Raw genomic sequence first — 25,309 nt, forward strand, 5'->3', positions numbered from 1 at the left:
TAACAACAAACACCATGGAAGTCCAGGAAATCATCAGACTACTTTGAGAACCTATATTCAAATAAATTTGAAAATCTTGAAGAAATGGACAGATTTCTAGATACTTATAATCATCCAAAACTGAACCAAGAGGACATTAAACACCTGAATAGATCTATAACATAAAATGAAATTGAAGCAGCAATCAAGAGTCTCCCAAAAAAAAAAAGTCCAGGACCTGATGGATTCTCTGCTGAATTCTATCAGACCTTTAAAGAAGAACTAATAAAAGCCCTCCTTAAACTGTTCCATGAAATAGAAAGGGAAGGAAAACTGCTGAACACATTTTATGAAGCCAGTATTACACTTATCCCAAAACCAGGCAAAGACACCTCCAAAAGGGAGAACTATACGCCAATCTCCTTAATGAACATTGATGCAAAAATCCTCAATAAAATAATGGCAAACCAAATTCAAGAACACATCAAAAAAATCATTCACCATGACCAAGTAGGCTTCATCCCAGGGATGCCGGGGTGGTTCAACATATGAAAATCAATAAATGTAATAAACCACATTAACAGAAGCAAAGACAAAAACCACTTGATCATCTCAATAGATGCAGAAAAAGCCTTTGATAAGATCCAACACCATTTCATGATAAAAGCTCTTAGAAAAGTAGGAATAGAAGGAAAGTACCTCAACATTATAAAAGCTATATATGACAAACCTACAGCCAGCATTATACTTAGTAGAGAAAAACGGAAACCATTGCCTCTAATATCAGGAACTCGACAAGGATGCCCACTATCTCCACTCCTATTCAACATAGTACTGGAATTCCTAGCCAGAGCAATTAGGCAAGAAGAAGGAATAAAAGGAATACAAATAGGTAAAGAAACTGTCAAAATATCCCTATTTGCAGATGACATGATCCTATACCTTAAAGACCCAAAAACTCTACTCAAAAGCTCCTAGACACCATCAATAGCTATAGCAAAGTAGCAGGATATAAAATCAACATAGAAAAATCATTAGCATTTCTATACACTAATAATGAAGAAACTGAGAAAGAATATATGAAAACAATTCCATTTATAATAGCCTCAAAAAAAATCAAATACCTAGGTGTAAATCTAACAAAGGATGTGAATGACCTCTACAAGGAAAACTATACACTTCTGAAGAAAGAGATTGAGGAAGACTATAGAAAGTGGAGAGATCTCCCATGCTCATGGATTGGTAGAATCAGCATAGTAAAAATGTCTATACTCCCAAAAGCAATCTACATGTTTAGTGCAATTCCCATCAAAATCCCAATGACATTCATCAAAGAGATTGAAAAATCTACCATTAAATTCATTTGGAAACATAAGAGGCCATGAATAGCCAAGGCATGCTCAATCAAAAGAACAATACTGGAGGTATCACGATACCCAACTTCAAACTATATTGCAAAGCAATAACAATAAAAACAGCATGGTACTGGCACAAAAACAGACATGAAGACCAGTGGAACAGAATAGAGGACCCGGATATGAATCCACACAACTATAACCAACTTATTTTTGACAAAGGCACTTAAAATGTACGATGGAGTAAAGACGGCCTCTTCAACAAAAACTTCTGGGAAAACTGGTTAGCAGTCTGCAAAAAACTGGAACTAGATCCATGTTTATCACCCTATACCAATATGAACTCAAAATGGATCAAGGATCTTAATATCAGACCCCAAACTCTAAAGTTGATACAGGAAAGAGTAGGAAATATTTAGGAACTAATAAGTATAGGCAAAGACTTTCTCAATGGAACCCTAGCAGCTCATCAACTAAGAGATAGCATAGATAAATGGGACTGCATAAAACTAAAAAGCTTCTGCTCAACAAAAGAAATGGTCTCTAAACTGAAGAGACCACCCATAGAGTGGGAGAAAATATTTGCCAGCTACACATCAGACAAAGGACCAATAACCAGAATATACAGAGAACTCAAAAAACTAAATTCTCCCAAAATTAATGAACCAATAAAGAAATGGGCAAGTGATTAAACAGAACTTTCTTAAAAGAAGAAATTCAAATGGCCAAAAAACACATGAAAAAATGCTCAGCATCCCTAGCAATAAAGGAAATGCAAATTAAAACCACACTAAGATTCCACCTCACCCCTGTTAGAATAGCCATCATCAGCAACACCACTAACAACAGGTGTTGGCGAGGATGCGGGGGAAAAAGGAACCCTCTTACACTGTTGGTGAGAATGTAAATTCGTACAACCACTCTGGAAAAAAATTTGGAGGCTACTTGAAAATCTAAACATTGATCTACCATATGGTCCAGCAATACCACTCTTGGGGATATACCCCAAAGAATGTGACACAGGTTACTCCTGAGGCACCTGCACACCCATGTTTATTGCAGCACTATTCACAATAGCCAAGTTATGGAAACAGCCAAGATGCCCCACCACTGACGAATGGATTAAGAAAATGTGGTATTTATACACAATGGAATTTTATGCAGCCATGAAGAAAAATGAAATGTTATCATTTGCAGGTAAATGGATGGAATTGGAGGATATCATTCTGAGTGAGGTTAGCCTGGCCCAAAAGACCAAAAATCATATGTGCTCCCTCATATGCAGACATTCGTTCAAGGGCAAACACAACAAGGGGATTGGACTTTGAGCACATGATAAAAGCAAGAGCACACAAGGAAGGGGTGAGGATAGGTAAGACACTTAAAAAATTAGCTAGCATTTGTTGCTCTTAACGCAAAGAAACTAAAGCAGATACCTTAAAAACAACTGAGGCCAATGGGAGAAGGGGACCGGGAACTAGAGAAAAGGTTAATTCGAGAAGAATTAACCTAGAAGGTAACACACATGCACAGGAATTAATGTGAGTCAACTCCCTGTATAGCTATCCTTATCTCAACCAGCAAAAACCCTTGGTCCTTCCTATTATTGCTTATACTCTCTCTTCAACAAAATTAGAGATAAGGGCAAAATAGTTTCTGCAGGGTAGCGAGGGAGTAGGAGGGGAGAGGGAGGGGGCGAGGTAGGTAAGGGAGGGGGCGGGGAAAGGGGGGAGAGATGACCCAAACCTTATATGCACATATAAATAAAAGAGAAAAATTTTTTTTAAATAAATAAATAAAATACAGTGGCCCTGGGCCAACTATAAAAAAAGAAAAAGAAAACTCAGTCTTTACTAAATGACCACCTTAAATAAACCTTCTAAGATACAATACTTTAAAAACACTTAGCAAGCTAGAGCTCATTAAATTAAAATTGTTAATTATGCTAGCTAATTTGCAAGCTTATGTCCAGTTGTGTCTAATTGCAGCAAGGACATTTAATGGACTCACAGTAAGCCTAACCCAGGAGCCACTCCTTCTAAACCTATTTTTTGCTTAAATTTAGTCAAAAGGATCTTATTGGCACTAACTTCCACCTGACCTGCCTGTCACTTTTCTCCACCAGGGATCAATGGAGTCATTTGTGCCCTTGTCTGTCCAAATGTAAACAATGCTGAGAAGTTAGATAGAAGTGGTTCATAAGCATGATTACCTGATACCCATGCCTGTTTATCTTCCAAGTAAACAGGAATTTGCACCCTTGCCTTTATTGCCTGCTATTTCTATAGCTCCAGGAGAAATCTAGAGGCTCATTATTAAATCCTTATGATATCACCAAGTTTGTTTCTTCTGTCTCCAGGCCATAAAACTACAAATAATACAAGTCAAGGTCTAACTCTACTAAACTCTGAGCATGACTCCTCCTCCTTAAACACAACTACTGCTGATTAAAATCTGCAAAGGATATGCTCCTTCTATGAGGGTCCCATGGATCATCTATACCTAGAATCTCAGCTGACCCCAACATCAGAGAGCAAGGACAAAAGACTTTTAACCTTATCTATGTCCCATACCAGCAGGAAGTAACCAGACTGACTTCGACTTCCCATTCTCTAAAAGATTTCAGCATCTCTAATCCTTGAGTGGGGAATATTAGGTAGCAGTTAGCCATGAGTGGTGGGGATATGCAAAAAAAAAAAAAAACCAAAATGGGGGGGTCTTCAAGGTCTCTAAGAGAAAAACCACTTAATAACCTCTGTTAAGATCAAAATAGCCCACCAAGATCATGGAATGTCACAAGATGTTTTTGAGTCATCTGTCCTAAGGTAGGTCAACATGAGTTCCTGAAATAGTAAATCTTTACAAAACAATGGTTCAGACTTGTTAACTATACCCTAGGGAAGGACTTAACACTCCAAAACCTTCCACTTCAATTAAAAACTTGTGCCAGTGTAAAAAGAATTGTCAATCTAGTTCTCATTCTAGAGATGACCCACTTTCAGTCTATTGAAAGTGCAGTCTTTTCCTAATAAAAATTACTATCACTTTCACTACAAAAAATTGAGGAGAACCAAGCATGATGGTACATGCTTATAATCCCAGAACTCAGGAGCCGGAGGCAGGAGAATCATGAGTTCAAGGCTAGCATGCACTACATACTGTAACCCTGTCTCAAAAAAACTACAAAAAAAGCCAGGAGCTGGTAGCTCACACTTATAATCCTGGCTACTCCGGAGGCAGAGATCAAGAGGATTGTGGATTGAAGTAAGCCCCAAGAAAATAGTTCTTGAGACCCTATCTCGGTAAAACCCACACATACACACGAAGACTAGTGGAGTGACTCAGGTGGTAAGAGTGCTGACTAGTAAGTGTGAGGTGAGAGACCCTGAGTTCAGTCCCCGGTGTGCCCACCCAAGAAAACTACAAAAAAAGCACTTAGGTATTTACCCAAAGGCATGTAAGTTAACATGCAATAGAGACATCTGCACACCCATGTTTATAACAGCATTATTCACAATATCCAAGTGTGGAGTTAGCCTAGGTGTCCAGCAACCAATGAATAAATAAGAAAATGTGGTAATATATATACATGATGTAGTGTCAGTCAGCCATAACGAATGAGATTATGTCATTTGTAGGAAAGTGGATGGAATTGGAGAGTACATGTTGAGTAAGATATGCCAAGCTCAGAAAGATAAACATGTTTTCAGTCACATGTAGACTCTAGACCTGAAATAATTATAATAATAATAACATGACATGATTGTAAAAGGTAGACTGCTATTTGGGAGGAACCAGCAAGAGAGGGAAAGTGAAAGAATTGGACAATGGGGGATGAATATGATCAAAGTACATTAAACAGAGATGTGAAACTAGCATAATGAAACCACTAAAAGCTATTAAACAAGAAGGTGAGAGTTAAGAAAGAGTAACAGAGTCAGGCATTGGTGGTTCACACCTGTAATCCTAGCTACTCAGGAGGCAGAGATCAGGAGGACCATGGTTCAAAGCCACCCCAGGCAAATATTTCATGAGACCCTATCTTGAATATACCTAAAACACAGAAAAAGGGCTAGAGGAGCAGCTCAAGGTCCCTTGAACACAAGCCCAGGTACCACAAAAAGAAAGAAAGAAAGAAAAAAAGAGTAACAGAATTGGTGAATTTGGTCAAAGTGCATCATATGCATGCATGGAAATATCACAACAAACCTGTTTTTACAATTAATTTATGATAATAAAAATGGATGCCGAATTTTGTCAAAAAAGTGGCATGCATTTTATTGACCATTTGATTTTCCTCTTTTATTTTCTTAATATAGTTAATTGCAATGATTTTTTATATTGAACTATCCTTAATTTCTGATGATGGTGTTTTTAGACTCCATTTGATCATAATGTATTATCCTTATGGGAAATGATTTCAGATGCGTTTATGAGGGATACTGATTTCTAGGTTTTAAAAAAGGTAGTGTCTTCTTTGTAATGCCATCTACCCCCTGAAAACACATTGAGAAATGTTCCAATCTCCTCTATTTCCTGAAAGACAATGTACAATATTAATAACATTCCCCACACCAGTAAAGCAATTTGGACTTCAACTTTTCTTTGTAGAGGTTTGCAATTATGCATTAAATTTCTTCGTCAAAGAGCTATTAAATTTTTCTAGCGGTCCAGCATTTTGGTAAGCCCTGCTTTCTAAGGAGTTTTTCTTTCGTCTGTTGCTGACTTAAATGGCATAAAGATTTTGTCATGCAAGTTAAGAGTCCTTAATGCAGAAATCCAAAATCTGAAACTTTTTGAGTGTCAACATGATGCCACAGTGGAAAATCCCACACCAGGAAACTTTGTTTTACATACAAAATTATTTAAAATATTTTATTAATTTCCTTCAGGCTATGGATATCAGGAGTATATGAAACATAAATGAATTTCATATTTAGACTTAGTACCATCCTCAAAATATTTAAACACGTCCATACTAATATTCTAAAATCCAAAATACTTCTGGTTTCAAGCATTTTGTATAGGGATATCATTTCTAATGATATCTTAATTCCGTCCTTCATTCCTGATATTGGTAGTATGTGGTTTTTCTCACTCTCCCTGTTCAAAATCAGTCTATCTGAAAGTTGATCAATTTTATCAATCTTGTCAATACATCAAATTTTGACATCTTTGTTTATATCTATATTTCCTCTCTTCCTCTTACTTAATTTGCTTTTTTTCCAGCTAATCCTCCCTTCCTTCCTTCCATCCTTCCTTCCTTCTCTCTCTCTCTCTCTCTCCCCCCCCTTTCTCTTCTCTCTCTCTCTTAAACTTAAAATATAAATTTCCCTCTATGTACTGATTTAGCTGCATTAAAATTTGCATAGACTGTGTTTTATTATCATTCAATTTGGAATATTTACAAATTTCTGATGTGATTTCTTCTTTAAACCATGAGTTTTTAGAAGTTTATTAACTTATTTTCAAATAAGTGGCTATTTTTCTAGATGTTTTTGGTGGTTATTTTATTCTATTTCTTTCATCATAGACAGATAACAGACTCAATATGATTTCAGTCTCTTGAAATTAATTGACTTATTTTATATTCCAGGACATAGTCTATTTTGCTGAATTTCATGTAGTACTGAAAAACATGTACACTCCACACAGTTGTTATACTTAGATGGACTATCTGCTTGCTCCATCAATTACTCATATTGAAATGTTTAAATTTTCTGCTCACCATCTCTAGCAATAAAGGAAATGCAAATTAAAACCACACTAAGATTCCACCTCACCCCTGTTAGAATAGCTATCATCAGCAACACCACCAACAACAGGTGCTGGCGAGGATGCGGGGAAAAAGGAACCCTCTTACACTGTTGGTGGGAATGTAAACTAGTACAACCACTCTGGAAAAAAATTTGGAGGCTACTTAAAAAGCTGGACATCGATCTACCATTTGATCCAGCAATACCACTCTTGGGGATATACCCAAAAGACTGTTACTCCAGAGGCACCTGCACATCCATGTTTATTGCGGCACTATTCACAATAGCCAAGTTATGGAAACAGCCAAGATGTCCCAGCACTGACGAATGGATTAAGAAAATGTGGTATCTATACACAATGGAATTTTATGCAGCCATGAAGAAGAACGAAATGTTATCATTCTCTGGTAAATGGATGGAACTGGAGAACATCATTCTGAGTGAGGTTAGCCTGGCCCAAAAGACCAAAAATCGTATGTTCTCCCTCATATGTGGACATTAGATCAAGGGCAAACACAGCAAGGGGATTGGACTATGAGCACATGATAAAAGCGAGAGCACACAAGGGAGGGTGAGGATAGGTAAGACACCTAAAAAATTAGCTAGCATTTGTTGCCCTTAACGCAGAGAAAGTAAAGCAGATACCTTAAAGCAACTGAGGCCAATAGGAAAAGGGGAACAGGTACTAGAGAAAAGGTTAGATTAAAAAGAATTAACCTAGAAGGTAACACCCACGCACAGGAAATCAATGTGAGTCAATGCCCTGTATAGCTATCCTTATCTCAACCAGCAAAAACCCTTGTTCCTTCCTATTATTGCTTATACTCTCTCTACAACAAAATTAGAAATAAGGGCAAAATAGTTTCTGCTGGATATTGGGGGGGAGGGGGGAATTGGGTGGTAAGGGAGGGGGTGGGGGCATGGGGGAGAAATGAACCAAGCCTTGTATGCACATATGAATAATAAAAGAAAAATGAAAAAAAAAAGAAATGTTTAAGTTTTCATCTATGATTTTGTGTATGTCCATTTGTCCTTCAGTTCTATGTTCTTTCAAACTATGCACAGGGTTTGGAAATATGTTATTAATAAAAGTCAACTTTTAAATGATCCCTTTATTGCTAATATCATTCCTTATCTAGATCATTTTTATGCTATTTTTACAGCCACATTGATATCTTATGAATATTGTTTATATATTACATTTTTTTCCATTTTTGCTTTTAATCTATTTGAGTCTTATATCTAACATGAATTTCTTATTTTTTTTGCTTTTTAAAAATCTTGCAATCTCTTCCTTTTATTTCAATTATATCCATTTATATTTAATATAATTATAGCTATGGTTTGGTATGGTTAGTTTAAAACAATAAATTTATATTGTTTTTCTTTTCCTAAGATTTCCTTTCCTCATTTTTATTTTGGGTTAATTAAGCATTTTTCAGTATTTCATTCTCTCTTATGTTGGATTTTAGCTATTTTTTTGTATGTCCTAATGACTGATCTAGGGGTTACAATATGCAGCCTTATCTTACCATTGTCTATCTTGAGTAAACATTATCCCACTTCATATAACAGAAACCTACAACAGGGTGGTTTTATTTTTGCTCCCTCTCCATGTGCTGTTGTTGTGCTGTATTCTAAGTCCATATATGTCTTAAACCACACAATACATTCTATTATTTCTGCTTAAACTGTCAAATGACTCTTAAAGACTTTTCAAAGAGTAAAGGAAAAGAAGAAACAAAAATTCACATTATTAAACAATTTATCTACCATTGCTTTGTTCCTTATTCTTCCATGTATACCTAAATTTTCTGTTACAATTTTTCTTTAATTACAAGAATTTTCTTAGCCATGCACCATTGGTTCATGCCTATAATCCTTGCTACTCAGAAGGCAGAGATCAGGAGGATTGCAGTTCGAAGTCAGCCAGGGAAAACAGTTCATGAGATCCTGTCTCAAAAATACCCAACACAAAACAGGACTGGTGGGTTCACTCAAGTGGTAGAGCACCTGCCTAACTAGCATGAGGCCCTGAGTTCAAACTCCAGTACCAAAAATAAATAAATAAATAAGAATTTCCATTAGCATTTCCTATAATGCAAGTGAGCTGCACCCAATTATACTGTCTTTCATGTATCTAAAAATATCCCACGTTCCTTCAATTTTGCCCCACTTTCATTAAATATAATATTTGTAAAAATTCAGTTTCTTTTTTGCCATTGCAATGTCTTCTAACCTTCAGTGTTTCTGAGTAAACTCACCTGCGTGTTATTAGTCGCCTATATGCAAAATATTTTCTCTTTTGTCTTTTAGAATTTTCTCTTTATCTTTTATTTTCAGCAGTGCTTCTCTTTGCATTTATCCTGCTTGAAGTTTGCTGATCTTTCTGGATATGTCAATAATATAGTTTGGAAAATTTTTCACAAATATTTTAACAGCTTTATAGAGATTTGATTCTCATACCACACAATTCATCTATTTGAACTATAGAACTCAAATGGTCTTAGTCTATTCCCAGGTTTGTACAATCATCACCATTTCCTAATTCTGCAACATTTTAATCACGACAAACAAAATCCTGTACTCATTAGCATTCATTCCCCAACTCCTTCTCCATATTCTAGTTCTAGGCAACCACAACTCTATTTTTTTCTCCATAAATTTACCAATTCTGGACATTCCTTAGCCAATAAGTTTTTAAATAATTTCTGTTTCTTATTGGTCAACAGCTTACTGAGACTCTATTTTTAGTCTATTTTCCTCTGTTCTTTGGATTCAGTTCTTTCTATTGATGTCTCTAAATGTTCATTATCTCTTTGTTTAGCTTTAGGTTCATCCTGAAACTTAAATTTTGAACTATTTCTCCTTTGAACTATGGAATTTCTACTGAATTTCTTTTTCATAGTTTCTATTTTCTAAGACTTCCCTTCTACATTTGGTGATATTTTATTTAACGTTCCTTGAATATATTTACAGAAACTTCTTTAAAGTCCTGTCACTAATTCCAACATCAGAGTCACCTTGTGGTTGGTTTCTATTTGCTGGATCTCCAACTTAATGGGTCTCATTTCCCTGTTTTGTTTTTATGTGATAACTTTTCTTAGTTTTTTTTTTTTTAATGATACTTAGGTTTGAATTCAGGGCTTTTCAGTTGCTAGGCAGGTGCTCTACCACCTTAGCCATGCCTCCAGCCATTTTTACTCTGGTTATTTTAGAGATGGCATCTTGCTTTTTGTCCAGGCCAACCTGTACCTCAATCCTCTTATTTCCTGACATCACTGTAGTGACAGACACCATACCAAGATTTTTTCCCTTGAGTTATCAGCCTCTTAAACATTTTTGCCCAGGCTGGCCTGGAACCATGATCCTCCCAATCTCGGTCTAGCTTGGGGTAACAAGCATGCCACTGTAGCCAGCTATTGTTGAGCTGGAGTCTCACAGACTTTTTGCTTGGGCTGGCCCTGAGCCCTGATCATCCAAATCTCAGCTTCCCAAGTAGCTAGGATTATAGACATGAGTTATCAGTGCCTGGCTATCATTCAGTGTTTTTAAATAGTTTCTGTTTGATATTGTTTAACACCTTACTGAGACTATTTTTATTCCATCTATTCTCTATTCTTAGTTTCAGTTATTTCTGTTGATGTTTCTAAATGTTTAATAAATCTTTATTCAACTATTCAGTTCATCTGAGACTTAAAATTTGGAATATTCCTCTTTATGCTTATAGGATTTCTATTGGTTTCTTTGACTACCACTTGAGCCACACCTCCAGTCCTTTTTTTGTTTTTGTTATTTTTCAGTTAGAGATCTCTGTTTTGCTCGGGGCTGGTTTTGGATCTGCATTCCCCTACCTGTGCCTCCCACGTTGCTGGAATGATAGGCGTGTACCACCATGTCTGGCTCAGTGTCTACTTTTTAATGTGCACTGGTCATTGTGGATAATATGTTGTAGAGGTTCTGGTTTTATTACCTCCTTCTGATGAGAGTCAAGTTCTGTACTACCAAAGAAGTTCAAGTACTAGCAGTTTCCATTGGTACTATGGGGCTTCGGTTTTAATCACTGGGAGATCATGTCTATTTTGGTTTTGCATTTAGTGCTGAGTCAATTTCCTTATTCCTAGCGCAAGGTCTTTATTGTAAATCATTGCCTTTCTGAAATTCTGATAGAAAGGCCAAGGTTTTTGCCATGTAGCTCTAACGTTATAGGACTCAAACTCCAAAATCTATCTTTCTTATGGGAAGAAGCTGATGAAAGCTCTGTTTAGCTCTTTTGACTTTATCTTACCCTCTCTCACTTATCTTGGACAATTTTATGTTTTCCCCTAAACATTCAGAGGTCAGGGGTAAGATGAGGATTTGAGGGAAGTTTATTTGCAGATGTGGGAACTCCTTTCTGGGCCTAGAAATCCTTAGTAGGATTTCTGACTTCAATTTCTTACTACTCTGGAAGCCCTGAACTTTGTCATCTGATGTGTGTGTGTGTGTGTGCGCGCGCGCGTGTGTATGTGTTGTTGTTGTTGTTGATCGAATCCAGGGCTTTGTGCCTGCTAGACAAGCTTTCTACCACTGTGTTGCATCCTCAGCCCTGCCATCTGATTTTTAAGGCCAATAAGATTGTGCCTTTCTTCTGGAGCTCCATCCTCTGAGTACTGAACAGACTAAGAGATGCCTTCAGGTAGAACACCATCTTACTCCATGTGGTTCCTTCTTTCAAGTGATAAACTCTCTCCAATTTAAACCTGCTTTAAAAAAAAAACTGGGGTTTTCAAAGAATTGTTATAAAAAATGTTTTATCTGTCCAGGTTCTGGTGGCTCACACTTGTAATCTTAACTACTTGTAATGGGATCCAGAGGATTATGGTTCAACGACAGTCCAGACAAATAGTTCCATCTCCAAAATAACCAGAACAATATGGACTGGAGGGATGGCTCAAGCAGTAGAGTGCCTGCTTTGTAAGTATGAGGCCCTGCGTTCAAACCTGGTCCCACCAAAAAAATTTTTATTCATAGTTGATAATTGGAAGAATTATCTGTTTGATACAAGCTTCTCTATACCTCTTGAAAACATAAACTTTTTTAAAAGTTTAAGTAAATTTAGTCTTTTCCTAAATGATATTCATGAAATAACAGGTTTGATGTATTCATAAGTTTTTCAATAGACATTAAAATAACTATTAACAATTTCACCTATATACCACATAAAACAATTTCAGATACTACCTCCTGCACTTCAGAAAATACTGGGCTGGATTATGCCTTTTAAGTTGGGATATCAAGTGTTCCCCAAAACTCATGTTTTAAAGTCGTTGGTCTCTGGCTGATGGATCCAATCATCCAGGGCAACTGGATCATGAAGGCTCTGACCTAAACAATGGATTAATCCATTCATGGATTTGATGGCATTAATGGGAAGTGGTGGAAACTAGGAGATGGATGTGGTTGGAGGAAGTAGGTCATTGGAGGTATTACTTGTTTTTTTATTGTTGTACTGGTTGTGAGTACACTGTGGCATTTTCAAATGTTCTTACAATATATCAAATATGCCATACTTAAATTCACCCCATCCATCATTCTTCTTTATCCCTCCCACCCACATTCCTGGAATAGTTTCAACATGTATCATTTTTCCATTTACATACACATGTGCACAGTACTTTGTGCTATATTCACCCTCGTACACCCTTTCCCCCTCTCACTAGTACCAGCACCTCCCCCCAGACAGGATCTGTTCCTCCCTCCTGTTCTCTGATTTTTATTTCTAAAAATGATATTTTGTTTATTTAAGATAGCTACACAGGGAGTTTCCTTGTGACATTTCCATGTACATATGTATTATAACCCAAATTGGTTCATCTCCTCTTTTTTTTTTCTTTCTACCATAGTCTCCTTCTTACAGCAATTTCAATGGGTTTAAAAATTCTATATTCATTCTTGTATAGAGAGTACATCAACCATATTCACCTTCTTAGCTTCCTTCTTTTACCTTCCCTCTCTGGTATGTGATCTTCCTGTAGGGTGACCTGTTTTTTCACAATAGTGCTGTATTTGTATTGGGCCTATATTCCACACAAGAGAGAAAACATGCAGCTTTTGGCTTTATGATCCTGGCTAACTTCACTTAAGATGATGTTCTCTGGAGAACATCATTTACCTAGAAATAAAAATCTCATCCTTCTTTGTGGCTTAATAAAATTCCATTGTATATAAATACCACATTTTCTTAATCCATTCATTAGTAGAGGGGCATCTTGGCTATTTCCATAGTTTAGCTACTATGAATAGTGCTCCAATAAACATGGGTGTGCCGGTGCCTTTACTGCAGCCTGGCTTACATTCAGGCATACCCTTAGGAGTGAAATTACTGGATCATATGACAGTTCTATTTTTAGTTTTTTGAGGAGTCTTCATACTGTTTTCCATAGTGATTGTACTAATTTACCACCAGCCCAATATGAGGGTTCCTTTTCTTTACAGCTTCACCAACATTTGTTGTTGTTTGTATTCTTGATGGTAATCATTCTAACAGGAGTGAGGTAGAATCTTAACATGGTTTTGATTTGCATTTCTTTTATGACCAGGGATGTTGAGCATTTTTTCATGCGTTTTTTTAGTTTTTGTTTTTGTTTTTGTTTTGCCATTTGGACTTCTTTTGAAAAAAGCTCTGTTCAGTTCATTTGCCCATTTGTGAAATAGATTGTTGGTTCTTTTGGTGTTTAGCTTTTTGAGTTCCCTCTACATTCTGGTTGTAAATCCCTTGTCTGATGTATAGCTAGCAAAGATTTTCTCCCATTCTGTGAGCATCTTTTTCAATTTGGTGACCATTTCTTTTGTTGTACAGAAGCTTTTTAATTTCATGTAGTCCCATTTGTCAATCATTTCTCTTAGTTGCTGAGCCAATTGAGTTCCATTTAGGAAGTCATTGCCTATACTTATTAATTCCAATGTATTCCCTGCTTTTTCCTGCACTAGCTTCAAAGTTTCAGGTCTTATATTAAGGTCCTTAGTCCACTTTGAGTTGATACTTGTACAGGCCATGGATTTAGTTTCCATTTTCTGCATGCAGATATCCAGTTTTCCCAGCAACTTTTGTTGAAAAGGCTGTCTTTTTCTCTATCGTGTGTTTTTGGCATCTTTGTCAAAAATCAGGTGGGTGTAGCTGTGTGAATTCATGTCTGGATCTTCTATTCTGTTCCACTGATCTTCATGTCCGTATTTGTGTCAGTACCATGCTGTTTTTATTGCTATGGCTCCGTGGCATAGTTTGAAGTTGGATATTGTGATACCTCCAGCATTACTCTTTTTGCTCAATATCCCCTTGGTTATTTGCAGTCTTTTATGCTTGCAAATGAACTTTTGGGTTGATTTTTCAACTTCTGTAATGGTGGAGATATGACTTTGAAGGTTGTGTTTTATCCCTGTTTCCTTCCTGCTTTGCTATTATTTCAGGCTGGGATGAAATGAGTAGCTTTGCACTCCCACACCCTCTCTGCCATGATGTTCTGCCTCACCTTCAGCCCAGAAACAATGGAGCCAAGTGACCATGGACTAAACTTTTGAATCCATGAGCCAAAATAAACCTTTCCTCCTTTAAGTTGGTATCATTCAGGTATTTTGTGGTTGACCAATAATTCTGAGACATCTTTAGTTTAAAATCCCATATTAATGTCTTTAAACAATTATTCCATGGAGCACCATTGTTCCATTAGCAATTTACAACTCTGTCATGACTATTTAGAAAAACAATTAAAATAACTTAAATTTGACAGTAGTTACTAATAGGTGCTAATCAGATGAAGTAACAGAAAGTTCTACCTACTTTACTTAAGCAGCTAGTACTTATCCCTAGGTCAGACATAAGATATGCATCCTAGTTTGGGAAAGGAATTAGAACCATGGACAATGGAGTCCTCTATCTCGCTCTGTCAGTTCCCTTTTTCTCAGTTCATTTCATTCTTCTCACTTTACATGTTTCTCTCTCTGCTCTTACTCACATGGAAATTCCTAAGCATATTACTAATAAGCAGACAAGTAAATACAGAAATAAGGTCCAGAAAGGTTCAGGTGCTTTTCTAATGCATCACTAGTCTTTGTTACAGAAAAAGGGAAAGTGAGTTGGGTCAATTGATCAAAGCAAAAACTTAATTAAAAATAATTATAGCCATCACTCCCTGAATGCATGCTGCATGCATACACTTGGTAATACTTCACTTGCTTCCTCACGCCCTATAGGTAGAAACTTGGATGTCCACTTCACAAAAGAGCTGAGGTTTAATGAGGTGAAATAATTTTATATATCTTCCTTCTGAAATAGAAATGTCACAATAAATATATAACGAAACCTAAATGTAATGCAGGCCAATGTGTAGAACACAAATCTTTTGAAACAAAAGAGAAGTAAGCAATATGCTAAAATTATTAATCTTAGTATGAGTTTGACTTTGTTATATATAACTATGACTATTGCCAGAATTTTCTATAGGAAGAATTTTGTCGAATAGTACTACCTTGTAGTTAAATTTTTAGCATGACTTTTATAGTACTACAAAGAAAATCTTTATGTTTTAAATAGTCAACCAACCATTGCTATACCAAGAATATCAGAAAGAAAAAGGAAAATAACAGATGCTAAGGAGAAATTTTGCATCCAAAATAACACAGTCAATGACAAGATAGACAAGATAGCAAAGATTGTACTTTAAGTATTAACTACATGCCAGGTGCTCTGCTACTTTATTGGTTCATTTTCTAGTCACAATAAACCCCAAAAGTATTATTAACCTCACTACAGATGGAACAACTGAAGCACAGAGAGATACAGGAACTTTTCTGGAAACCACTGCAAGTTAAAGGAAGAATCAAGAACCCAGCTTGTGTGGTAACAGAAGTTACATTGGTCCTTTGCATTGGGATTGGTGAGGCCCATTCATTATAGTTATTTTGAAAGAAGCAATTTAGGCCAGTGTTTCAAGGTTCCTTGATACCCTTCAGAGATCATATCGTGGATCTAGGAGTTTGAGATGCTTCCATTCTAACTATGGACCATAAGAATTGTTACATTTTCTAATCACAGAAAACACCAGCCTCTGCAGTTCAGAGGCCCAGGTCTCCAAACTATTTCTAGTTCCCCAGAAATGCTGGAGGCTAGAATGTAAATAGCTCTTCACTGTGAAACAGAGCAGGGCACAGACATCCACAGGCATACACAGGCTACAAAGTTTGTTCAATACACAAAGTTCTGATGGTAAGCACAGCAAAGCAAACATAGCAATGAAAAAAAGAAAGAGAAATGGACCAGGAGAAAACCTATAGGCTCCCATACACTTTTATCAGCCTGAACATCTGGTTCCCTGAAGAGGAACAGGGAGGAAATGGGACGTTCAGATCTGCCTCCTTCAAATACTTGTGGAATTAGTTTCATTCACCTAGTCTACAATTTGGGCATAAAAACCATTTGGGGAGGGACTTGTTTGGCCATACCATGTTTTGGTGTTCAAGATGAAAGCATCTTGGATGTTGATATTTGTCCCAGCTGAGTTAAAAACAAAAAGATAAATATTAGACTAAGGCATTCTTTTTCCAAAAATATTTTATTAGCCTGTATTAGTCATACAGGGGGACTTCATTGTAATTTTCCATATACGCTTACAATGTGCCTTGGTTGGGTTTTCCCTACCATCATTCTCCCTCCCCTCCCCCCTATTTAAAATGATTTCAACAGGTTTCATTGTCCTATTTTCATTCAAGTAGATAAAAAAACATTGACCATGTTCACCATCTTCACCCTCTCTATTCACTTCCTACAGTACCCACCCCTGAACAGGACCTGTTTTACATTCCTGTAAAACAGGAATGTAAATGAAGGAAGGACATTCTTGTTCTTCATTTTTAAAATGTATATTCACTGTTCAAAGGGGTTTCTCCCTGGTATTTCACCCATGAATATATTGTATTTTAATCAGATTAACCCCTCTATTACTCTTCCTTATCCTTTCCCTTCTACTCCCTACTATTCAACAGCTTTCAGTGAATTTCGTTATGTTACCTTCCTACACAGATGCAATGTATTTCAATATTATACACACTCTATCTTTCTGTTTTCCTCTTTCCTCTCCCTAATCCCCTCAAACAGTTCCACTGTTATAAACATGTTCATTCATAAATACATGTATGTAAATACTTGTAAATGAACATGTTTGAATTTGTGTATACATTTGTCTTTTGGATCTGTCCTCCACATATGAGAGTAATATGGCTGAATAATAGTACTCCATTATATGTATATGCCACATTTTCTTAACCTATTCCTCAGTTGTAGGGCATTTGGGCTGTTTCTACTGCTTGGTTATTGTGAACAGTGCTGCAATAAACTGAGGTTCAAGTGTCTTTATTGTATCCTGACTTACGTTCCTTCAGATACATGCCGAGGAGTGGTATTGCTGGTTCATATGATATAGTACCATTTTAAACTTTTTGAGGAACCTCCACACTGCTTTCCATAGTGGTTCTACTAATTTACATTCCCACCAACAGTGTATAAGGAGTCTCATTTTCCCACATCCTCACCAACATTTGTTGTTGTTTATGTTCTTGATGATAGCCATTCCTACTGGAATAAAGTGAAATCTTAATATAGTTTTGATTTGCAATTCCTTTATGGCCAGAGATGTACATTTCTTCATGTGTATATTGGTCATTTGTACTTCTTCCTTTGAAATTTTTCTGTTCAGTCATTTGCCCATTTATTCATTGGGTTGTTAATGCTTTCTGCTTATTATTCCACTGCCAGATGCATAGCTGGAAAAGATTTTCTCTCATTCTATAGGTTGACAGTTCATTCTAATAACTGTCTTTTGCTGTACAGAAGCCTTTTCAGTTTGAGGCAGAACAATTTGTCTATTCTTTCTCTTATTTGCTATGCTATTGGTTCTACTAAGGAAGTTATTGCCTCTGCCTTTGTCTTCCAGTGATTCCTCTGTTCTTTCCTGTAGTTGTTTAAAAGTTTTAGGCCTTACAATGGAAATCTTTGATCCACTTTGAACTTATATTAGTACCAGGTGAAAGACAGGGATCTATACATGTAGACAGTCTTCTATATATGAATAACCATTTTTCCCAGCACCATTTGTTAAAGAAGCTGTCTTTTCTCCAATTCATGTTTTGGGCTCCTTTATTAAATATTAAATGGCTGTAACTGTGTGGATTTATGTCTAGGTCTTCTATTCCATTGGTCTTCATGTCAGTTTTTATGGCAGTCCCATGCTCTATTTATTGCTATATCTCTGTAATATAGTTTGAAGTCAGGTATTGTGATACCTCCAGTGTTGCTCTTGTTGCTTAGGATTGTTTTGGTTATTCAGGATTAAGGTGTTCTTAATTGCTGACGTCCATGGGCAACGTTCAGTGTATCATGCTCTTGACTAATGAAAACTCAAGTGAATGAAACTCGGACTAATGAAAGCTCAGAGACACTGAGCTTCTTCTGGAGGAAGACTGCTTCCAACAGAGGCTTCATGAGTAAGGAGGAGAAGATTCTTCCCCTGGTCACCCCCACACAACACCCCCACGATCTTCTCATCAAGTTAATAAGTGACATAATGCACAGGTCTCTTTTACAGTGATTTTTGTATTAATTCGTACTAAAATTTTAAGTGTAGTTAATTGGTTATTAAGAGATAGAACTCTCAAACCTCCTGGTTTTCTGTAGTAAAGTAAAAGTGGCATCGCCCATGTTTTAGCCAAATACAAATTGTGAAGACTTGAAAGTCCCTTCAGATGAATGGTCAATAGTACAAAAAGGCTAATTTTATCGGGTACAAAGAGACAAGGTGAAGATCAATACATAAAGCGCGTTCTACCTGTCCCAGGTGTATCTTGAGAGGTAATGAGTGCTCAGGAAGGGGTGAACCACATATTGTAGAAGGAGCCAAGTATGTGGTAGGAGTGAGCTACTGTCTTCAGGCATCATGTCAGCCCTGAGATCCAACTTTTCTCACTTATTCCAAAACATTTATTAAGAGTCTAGTCTATGTCCTAGACACAGTGATGGCTGTTGAGGGCATAAAGATGAAGACAAGTCCTTCTCAATGCATAAAGGATGGCTGAGGGGGGAAGGTAGACAAACACATAGACCATTCCCATTGGGCAGCAGGTTCTTGCCCAGAGTTATGTGCGGGGCACTATAGGAGCAGAAGAGAGAGGACTGCTTAGTCCAGACATGGGAACTGGAAAGGGAAGAACTTGAGAAATGATTCCTGGGAATGATGTCTAAAATGAATCTTAAAGTGTCAATAGGAGAAGGCCAAGTGGAGATGGGGAAATGAGGGCACAATGGTAGCATGGTGTTGACAGAGCCTGTTGTAAGAGCTTGGGGTGACTTGGAAATAAAGTTAGAGATACAGGCAAGGGCCAGATAATAGAGATGTATGAGATAGACATTCAGAGATGACCAAAGTGATATTTACAAAAGTTACAGCAAGTGCCTGCATTTTGAAGTCAGACAGTCCTAAATTCAGGTCTCATGTTTGCAAATTGCTCACTGAGGGTACATCTAGCAAGTTATTAACTTCTCTGAGCTCCAGTTTCCTTGAGTACAAACTAGGGGTAAGGATAATATCCATGAGGGTTAAATGAGGCACTGCTAGCATGGTCTCAATACATTGTAAATGCTAGTAAGTACTCAATAGCGATAGAAATTTTTTTTTAATACACAATTTTGTTCAAGATTGCACAGAAAATGTCACAGTGTGGATCCAACCTCAGCTGCAGTGAACAGCCAGGGTAACAGAGGAGTGAACTGCCTTGGGTGCTGGCAAGGAAGGGGTGCATAGTTAGTAGAAAATTTAAGAACTGCAATAAAACTGAATAAAAGTTGGTCTGCTTTTTATTATTGTCAAGCCTCGAGAATGTCAAACAATGTCAGCAATAAAATACTTCCCCAAATATCTTTGGTTGGCCTAAGAATTTATAAACAACTTGCTATGTAGTTACTATTGAGTTTTAATAATATATTTTAAAATATCTAAAAACCACAGTGGTCTCTGACACACATTGTAAACAAGAGAGGGTCCCCAAGATCCCATTCACCTGGGCACAGTTTCAAATAATCACTCCAGACTCCGTACATTCCAGAACACACAGGGATACAATAGAAGGGACTTAAGTTCTGTTCCTTTTTTTTTTCAATCACCATGCAATTATTAATCATTCTGAATCTATTGTCTTGACACCATAAGGACAAGAGTGGGAACTGCACCCAAAGTGTGCTCAAATGGTTCTGAACTGTTAGGAAGCTACCAGGAGTTCTGAATCAATTTTTATGTGGACATAGTATTTATTATACAGTAAGCAATAAACTGGGCTAACTTAAAGCTATTTACCTTTTCATACAAAAGAGAGTGTTAAATGTTATCTATTCCAACAGTCAGGGAGTGCCTACTACTCCAACTCTGTCAGGCTCCAATGCAAAATAAGTATTTCCCTTATTTTGTCCTAACTCCTGAAGGGTTCTAACTGTACCTGCATCACTTTCTTTATCCTGGAAACCTGGTACTCACCAATGGAGTCAGTTATTTGGGTTGAATTGTGTCCATTCAAGGTCTCACAGAAATACAATGTCACCCTGAGATGGGCAACACCTTCATGCTTAGTGGCCATAGGGGTGCACCCTAGTTCACTCCTAGGGTGCACTAGGGATTGGTGCACCCTGGAGGACAGAGATCTAGAAGAAGCATTAAAATAGGAGATGTGGAGAGAGGAGAGAGGCAGGTTCAGAATGAGGTCACTGGTCATCCAGGAATCGAGGAGAAGATGACCCAAGGGAGAAGGGAGAACCTGGAAAAGAGAGGTGACTGACAGGGTGGGGTTGGGAGGCAACATCAGCAATGAAGTTCCTCCACTTCAGTTTTGCCCAAGGCAGAGGACTATAAACTTGTTCTTTGTGTTCTGTTGAGTTGGAGGAATTCCAAAGAAAAAAATCCCCATAGCCTAGGAACTAATTACAGCAAATGATCAGTGCTTTTGAAAAAGCTGTTCTGAAAAGAGAGTTTAAGTGAAACAGACAAAAATTGACAGTGATAACATTATATTGAGGCATGGACACTTTACAATCCTATTGTTGGAATCCTAAGTGTGTGCTTGGTCTTCCAAGTAACTGAATTTTAGGAGCTGCTGGAAGGTCAAATAAATGAAAGATCACAATAGAGTTCACAGATCTGGTCTACACAACAGCAATGTACTCTTGTGATGATCAGTGCCACCAGCCATCTTAACTATTTCATGACATGGAGACATAAATTAATCAGTTAGCTTGTCACCTTGCATTTGTGGAGCATTTGCTTTGTCTCAAGTAATTTGCTTGACTCTGGTAATGCAGTTATGAACACATTTCTTATCCTTATCAAGATTAGATTCTAGCAGTGGTGATAGTATTCAAACAAATTATACACACAATAGCAAGCCAAATTACTTCAAGTTAGTAAAGTGCAATGAAAGAAAAATACAGGATAACAAGGAAGTAAATGATGGGGTGAGGGTCAGCAAGGCTTTTGTCTACCCACACCTGACCACCCTATGATTACATGTGATGGGTTGAAGGAATTCAACCACAGCAAATCTTAATGGCAAATCAAGGGTAACATAAGGCTAGGAGCAACATGGTATGATCATGCACCTCCAAATGAAACCTCTACATCCACCAAGGGTGGCTGTGGAAGTTCTTTGGCACACTCAGAAGTGATTTATACTCACATAACTTTATCTTGTGGAATGCAGCATTTCTGGACAGGAAACACAGAGCTAAATTGCACATGGCAATTAATACACAATGGCAGCAGCATGTGTGGTGGAAAAGTCAACACTGGCCAAAATATTTTAAGTACTAGATAAAGTTGGCATTCCCCAAGGGGCCCTAGGACAAGTCAAATGTACTTGTAGTGAAGACACAATCAATAAAAAGATACACTGGGTAAGATTCATAAATTCAGAAAAAGACTTACCACATGGTATTAACATTGTTAATCAACCTGAATCAAAAATTTAGCATGCAAACACCCAATGCAACAAACTTAACAAATAGACAATAGCCTAGTGGACAGGGAAGGGCAAAAGCTTGCACTAGAGTTCAAAGAGGACTATAAACTCGCCAAGTGGGAGCAGATGTAGGTAAAGTTGGCCAGGAATTTTGGCAGCAGAAGCACAGAGAATAAATTTATGAGAAACCTATGGTTTCCTTAAGCTCTGGCAAATCACAGGTGGTGAGTACACTTTCTACAGATGCCCTCTCAGTGCCAGAATTCCTCATCTAAATAAAAAGAAGACATGCTCAATTGCACGAGTGGTGGGTGTAGGATGTTTATTAAGTTTGACTGAGTGTTGCTTATACATAGAATGGTATCTAAGTAGTGGTAGAGAAAGGAAGTTCTGTCTCCAGAAACACTGAGACCCCCTGAGTTGACTCTCACTTCTTACTGCTTTTCATGGTCCACAATGATTTCATTTGTTAGTTTATTTTTATGATAAAGTCCCTCTATTTTAGTGTTTATAGTTTCTTGGGGCCAGGACCATGGGTCACAGGTATAGCTCCAGCTTCTCCCTCAGCCCTTGAAGCAAAGTAGGCACTGAGATAAGCATTTAAGGAATGAACGAGTTAAAGAAACAACGTGAACACTGAGACATGGTGAAGAAGCCAGAGTTGGCCAGGCAATGAAGGAAGCACAAAGCCCACAGTGCTCCAATGTGGGAGAGATCTCTGCTACTGAACAGGGCCCACTCTGCGATTCTAAGGCTGAAAATGCCTGCCTTCCAAGGAGATGAATAAAACAATGGATGCGTTACTTTTCCAGACAATAAGCTAAACCTTATGGAAAACTGAAGAAAAATTAGGAATTTACTTGTGGACATGATGAGTTTGAGATAACCTAGTATCTCTCCAGGTGGAGAAACTAACTAGGCAACTGGATCTACAAGTCTGCAGTTCAGGAGAGAAGCTGAGGCTTACTAAAATCTGCTAAATAGATGATATTTAATTTAGGTGAACTGTAAGGTGTTTGGAAAGCATCAGTAGAAGATAAGAAAGGAAAGGTAGGTCTGGGATAATATGCTAAAAGACTTCAAGTAGAAAATGACTAGTGTAACTGCTGGAGCACAGTAAATATGAGGGTTAGTGCTCACTGTTGGGAGTAAATGCCTAAGCCCACAGGACTTCAGAGCCGACAAGCTCCAGCTTCGTGACTCCTAGATGCATACAGACCTGCCAACTCCCTTTCTGCTGTGCCCCCTCTGAAAGGGAAAGGCAAGAGCGCAGCAAAGGTGGAAATGATGATACACCATGCCTATCCCTGCACAGTCTACCTCCTGCTTGGAAGTGACCAAATTTGAAATTAACCATGTAAAACTATATGGCAAGTGATCTTAACAGGGGTATAAGCCTGTTCTCTCAACCAGGGATGAGGAGCTGAAGGACATGGGTACCGTTTTGGTGTGCTTCTTGCTGTGCCCAAATACTAAGAATTATGAATAAATCAAGCACTGAAATTCAGTGATTTCTTTGCTTCAGCTGTTGGACAAAGACTGTATGGGGAAGCCAGGCCACCCAATATCATCTGCAATGGTAGGCACATCTGCAGAGCAGCAGTAAAAAGCCCTGCTATTTTAGGCAGTCTGCTGACATGATTGCTTATTAAGCTCTTTCTGCATGCCAAATCCTGGGATGTCTATACAGGATCCCATTTAAACCTTAAACATTTTCTGGTGGCAGAGTCAATAGATAAACAATCAATTGTAGTCATGGCTCCATGATTGAACCCTAGCAGTACATTCTAACAAGAGAACTGTAAATTTAGTCTTTATGAAAACAAAATTTGTCCATTAAAAAACCTGTATGTTTCAATTCAATTGAAAAAAATCTAGTTCTGATGCTGATTTGTAGTTTGATCCATAACCTTAAGAGTTCCCCAAGGCTACGGAACAAAAAGTATTTAAAAACTTCAGTGAAATAATTCATTGTAAACCTAAATATACACAAATACTTCATGATTTTTTTGACCTGTTTCTTCTTTGTGTGGGGTAGGGAAAGACTGAATATTTTTCTTTTCAATTCCTTAGGAATGGTAAGAAGCCTTTCTCTGACTCACTGTGCCATACCACTAAAATATTTTAATTTTAGATATTACATTACATCTTTGAGTACTAGATGGGCAGAATTTCTACCAAGAATTTTCTTTTTTATCTGACATGCATATAATAACATTGTTATAATGAAAGAAGCCCACTGTTTTGGCAGCTATGGCTCATGTCAGAACAAGGGTGCCTCTTTTGCAAGTGTTTAATATTTTGGAAGATGAAAGGATTTTGAAGTCTGTTTCCAGAGGCTCTATGAACCTGTAAAGTTGCAAACAATATGTATCTGTAATGTATGTGCATTTTTCTAGGATGGCTCCATAGCTTTCAGCTGCCTCTCAAAGATGTTCTTAACCCAACCAATGATTAAGATCACTACTATAGAATATCTAGAAGTATAACTAACCCAGTGCCTGGAGCAGAGAGACTGTATTGTAACATTCATTTGTAAGTGTTCTCAAAAGAGGATGAAATGAGTTACATTAGTGTTTATGATTCACCTGCTTTTCTCTCTGAGGTTCTCTGTAGATTTATCATCAATATCCTATGTATACCCTTGATGTTGTATGAGAATGCTGTCTTTTGTTTGCTGAAATTAAGTGTAGAGGTAGTAGTTTGATTTCTTCTAGTAAAGATGCTACATTTGGCCAAAAAAATCAGTCTCATTTTTTGTCTCCATGAATATCAGAAAGCACTTATTAGATAACTGACCAGGCTAAATCATTGTGTTTATACATGAAAGCATTTGAGTATATACAGGATAGTTAATGCTATTTAACATTCAGCATATGAATCATTTAACTCTCAACTACTTAACTGATTCCATCTTTACACAGTTTCACAATGAAAGAAATTTAGTCTTGAATCTAAAATAATCCTAAAGAATATTAAGGAGGTAAAATTATTTCACGTTCTCTTTTCCCATCCCACACACTTTAACCATCTCTCATGCATGGTACTTGCTCCAAAGTACTTCTCCTTCCTTCTTCAACCTCTCCAAAATATCAGTCTATCTAACCTCTATTATCTCCTCTCCTCTCTCTGTCTTAAATCTGTATTATGTGGATCATGTTAATCTCTGTTTTCTTTCTTTTCCCTGTT

This window comes from Castor canadensis, chromosome 1 (assembly GCF_047511655.1).
Source record: "Castor canadensis chromosome 1, mCasCan1.hap1v2, whole genome shotgun sequence".
NCBI classification, from domain to species: domain Eukaryota; kingdom Metazoa; phylum Chordata; class Mammalia; order Rodentia; family Castoridae; genus Castor; species Castor canadensis.